Here is a 5,144-nt window from a genome sequence, read left to right as displayed (position 1 = left end):
GAGGATTGCACGAGACTTATTGGTCATGCCTGTTTCCACAGTTGCGTCTGAGTTAGTATTTAGTACGGGAGATCGTGTGCTTGATCCTTTTCGGAGTTCGTTGGCTCTGAGAACTGTTGAGGCACTTATTTGCACTCAAAATTGGTTAAGACATCTGTCAACACCCATTGATATTGGAGAGGCTATGAATAATGTGGAGAGATTTGTAATAGAATCGGGTAATGTTTTCTTTGTTTTCATTATAATTTAATTTTGCATATTTTTCATAATATGAATTCACTAATATTTGATATTTTATTCTTATTTATTCTTATAGAGTTGACCGCACAATCGAACGTAACAAGTATTGACAATTGAAGATTGAAAGATTGAAGCAATAATGAGCGAACATGAAGATTGATATTCTTAATTTTTTGCATTGTTGCTATGTTTAAGTCTTTAAGACAATTTGTTTTCATTTATTTATGTTATTTTTTTACTTGCATTTTTGCTATGCTTAAGACAATTTGGCTTGTTTTTCAAATTTGTAATATGTAGTATTAAATATCTAGTGAAGTTATTTTTATTTATTTTTAATTATGTAGTAAGTAATATAATAATTAGTTAGTTAATATGATGAATGCTTTAGTTATCTATTATTTTTATTTATTTTTAATATGATGAATTTACAAGATTTTGGATGGTGAATTGAATTATTAATTAAAAACAAAAACTTAAAAAGATATTAGATGATGAATTCAGGCAAAATATATATATACAAAGAAAAAAAAAAATCCAAACATGTATTGGATAAAAGGTCCAAAACCCACGGCCCAAACCGAATTACCAAACCGAGACCGACCGTGACCGGTCGGCAAAGAAACTGACCGGTTTTCTCCCCATGCACGGTCAGTTTCGGCCGGTTTAACTCACCCTTCTTGAAGTGCTGGTCGGTTTCGGTTTCTGCCTAAACCAAAACCAACTGGTCGGTTTTTGCCCTAGCATAGGTGCAGTTGCTGGTTCCCGGGTCATCCTTGGACTTCAAGATGTCAGGAACCTGTTCAGCCCAGTCCGGCGATCGAGACTGAGTTTCATAAACGGAAGCAAAGTGTCGGTCCGAAAGTCAAAGCTCTGCCATATAAGGCTCTGGGTTTCTGGATGAACCAAAACGAGGTTCTCGGTGTCCAAGAACCGAGCCACGGAATGGTTCACGAAGACAACAAAAGCGTTGGTAGACTAGATAGGGATGCTTTGGTTCGTCTCGGCGAGGACGAGGTTTCCATGACAGTCTTTGGAGAGTATACCGGCAGTGTCGTCGAGAGGATCGTCTCTGTTAGCGACCCAAACAACTGATTTTACTGGCACTTTGTTATACCAAATCCCGACGTAGCGACGGCTAAAATTTACGGGACTGAAAAACCCAAGTGCAAACGTTTCTCGGTGGGAGACGAGGACGGCACCGTCTTTAAGAGGCTTGTCCGGCGTTATGGTGTCTGGGGAAACGCATATTTGGAGAAGGAGAGAGAGAAGCAATAATGGAGTCGATAACTGTTAGAAGAAGAGTACATGGTTCTTCCAACCAAGACAGTGAGCTAGCTGCTAGCTTGGTTTGTTTTGTTTGTTTGTTTGTTTTTTTTTTTTTTTTTCTTGTTTTTGATTTTTTTTTTAATTTTTTATTTCTGGAGTTATTGTTGATGAAATCAAAATCATAACTTGAAAAACAGGGCAATCTCAATGACATCAACGAGAAAGGTCCACTTGCCTCAACTTTAGGTAAGGTTTTTTATTTGTAAGGTCTTTGACAATGACATTCGATACAGGAAAATGTTACTTGGATGTATTGAAAATGTCACTATGGGTTGACTTTATTCTTCATCGTTTATGTGAAAAGTTCTAACTCGAGGACTTGACTTTATAATAAGCTGAGGAAGGCCGATTGAACCCACTTGTATAAAGATCTAAAAAGTATGTTCTCTTTCGAACCAACTTCACTATGGGTTGTGGTTGAAACAATTCATTATTTGGCAAATACTTGACAAATGATCTTTGATTCTAATTAAGAGTGAGTAAACCCTTAGTTGACTTGTTTCCCGTCGTAAACGCTATGCCGATGACTTTGGGCAGTCAATGGCATAGTACTCTAGAGATAATATTCATAATTTGATATTATTATATTAATAAAACCATTTGATTTTCATAATTTTCATAATAATTTTCAGAATATTTTCTTTATCTTATTTTTATTTAATTTTTCTATCAACGGGAACCTATATTATATATGTATTTAATTACAACTGAGAACCGAAAAATAAAAAATAAAAAAAAATGTAACCCACAAATTCTTTTATTTTTTATATATATTTTTTTATCATTCTCCTCTCTCATCTTTTCTTCTCCATTTCACTTTCTATTAAATTTTATATTTTCTATCAATCGTTACCCATCCCACAATCAAGAATGACGGTGGTCACTGAACGTTAACTTAATTCATGTCAACGAAGATAAGTGTGTAATGTCCCGTATTTATGTATATTTTAATTAAATAATTATTTAATTAATTAACATTATAGGCAGTTTTGTTTTAAGTTTTAGATGATTTACATGATTTTATTTTATTATATTTAACTGTGAAATTTAATTTAATTTATTTTATTATTATTAAATATTGTTTATTATTTAAAGTGCTCTTTATTCTAAATTATTTTATTATTTTATTTAATCACGGCATTTAAATTATTTTATTAAACTTGTCATTTTGAAATTCTTTTTGTTGGATTAGTTTTGAGTCTCCGAGTTGAAAGGCTGGGTCTCATTTATTTTTCTTTTTCTCTTTTTCACTTTTTCTTTTTCTCCTCTTTTTTCTTTCTCTTGTTCTCCTTTATTCTTCTTTTTCCCCTTCTTTTTTCTCCTGCTTTTTCCTCCCACGGACAAATTAAGCTCTCATCCCCTCTTCCTCGTCCTTTTTTTTTTCCTTTAGCATGCTACTGTGCGCCGTCGTGGCCGTCACCACCCCTCCCATCTCCTTCTCTAGTGGCCGGCGACCTTTCCCTTCCAATCTTAGCCTCTCTCACGCTACTATTAGCCTAAAGCCGTGTGATCTTTATGTTCCAACATTGCCGTGGCGCCACCTTTGGCCTCAATTCTTTCACCACCTTCCAGGCGACCTCCCAGCTACCTAACACACCCATTCTTATCCCCGATCCGCCACTCTTCAAGTGTTTTATGTTTTAATAAAGTGTTTTATGCTTCTAAATATTAGAGTAGTTTAACAAGGAACTCTCTCTTTATGGTAAAATCCACTTGGGCCACTTCAATACTGCATGTGAATTCAAATGTTGCGAACACTACTAAAAGCCTTGCTTTTGATGGTGTATTCATCACACTGCATAACATTTAACTAGAAAAATCATAGGTGGTATTGTGTGATCATGTTAAACAAGTTGTACCATCGTCATGGGATCTTGCTATACCATTAACAAGTTGAGTTCTATGGCTTTCAGCTTTGTTCTCATCAGTCTCTGGGTAGTGTATCCGTAAAGTGTAAAGTGTATGATATAATCCTACTAAATTAAGTGTAAAGGACTATCAAACTTATGCCGTGTTTGGTTAATTCCAGGTTTGTTGAGAAGTATGTCACACATATTATAGTTGGAGTGAAAATGAGAAGCAAGGATTTAGTTTTCGTTTGGATAGTAAGATGAGATAAGATGTGAATAGTAATGAAATTATTTGTGAATACTAGTAAAAAGATTTGAGTTAAAATATTTGATAGAGTTTTAGAAAATGAGAAAGAAAAAGCTTAATAAAAATATTATAAAGTTAAAATATTGTTAAAATATAATTTTTAAATATAATTTTTATTTTGAAATTTGAAAAAGATGAATTGTTTTTTGTATTTTGACTAGGAATTTGAAGAAATTATAATGTTTAGGTAATAATTAGATGAAAAGAATTGAATATCTAAAATTAAAAAATATTTATATTATCTGTGTTTGAATATATATATATATATATATATATATATATTTTTATAAAAGACACTTCATTCGTAAATCAAAGAATACGTTTACAAATTGGAAATATCAAGCCAATAGTGCTGAGACAGAAAAGAGGGAACAGATCCCATCCACATTTCTATATCAGGAACTGACCACGCGTGCTTGGCAAGAAAATGAGCCACTTGGTTTCACTACAACAAATACCTACTATTTCTGCGAAAAATTTTGGCGGCAATAATTGAAACTTTTGTAACAAATGACCATAAAGCCACATAAAAGTATCGCCATAGGTTTGCGGATGATAAATTGCCAATTTAGCTATTGCTTTTGGCAATTTGAAAATTTGACGAAAGTACTTACATATCTTGGCAATTACATGCCGTTGACATAGGTAATTTACATTGTCAGAAATACAGCATAATACCCTCTCAATCTCGAACAGGAAACTCAATTCCTGGAATGTAACCTTGCTGCTAATATGCAAAATCATCAAATTATAACTTGGCTACTGATTACTTACTACACATATATATTGTAGGAATTGAACACATAATATTGGAAACTCATGTTGACAAGAAAATACAGCTTTGGCAACTATTAAGGGTCACAATAACTTAATTACGATGCCCTTCGAGAACTTCAGACTGACATCAATTGGCTTCTGGTAGAACTAAAAATCATTGTAATAGGGATGCATTGGCGACTATGTATTCTAGCAAAATACTTTTTAGCAGCAACTTTGGCTCACACCTATATTCTCCAGATCTTGCTTTTTCGGCAATTGAGCAAAACCAAAATTAATATATTAATGGCCATTATTTTCTTTGCTATAGCACAATCTATGCAAATTGCATATACACCTATATATATATTCCGAATATATATCCCTACATTTTTTTGGCCGAAATTGAAGTGTCCTGATGATGCATTATTGCCAGAAATCCTCATTTCTGGCAAAACCCAACAATCTTTGATAAATGCATATCAAGATGCATGCAACCCCGCGCGCGTGTGAAATTAATTAGCATCTCTTTCTCGTATGTACTTTCCTATACCTTACCGTTTTTCCACTACAACACAAAAATTCCATATATCTGTAATTTATAAAATTACATACACAACGACAAACTAAACCAAAATTTGATGCATAAATTAATCCACTAGTAT

This window comes from Carya illinoinensis, chromosome 9 (assembly GCF_018687715.1).
Source record: "Carya illinoinensis cultivar Pawnee chromosome 9, C.illinoinensisPawnee_v1, whole genome shotgun sequence".
NCBI lineage: Eukaryota > Viridiplantae > Streptophyta > Magnoliopsida > Fagales > Juglandaceae > Carya > Carya illinoinensis.
This window is presented reverse-complemented; position numbering follows the sequence as displayed.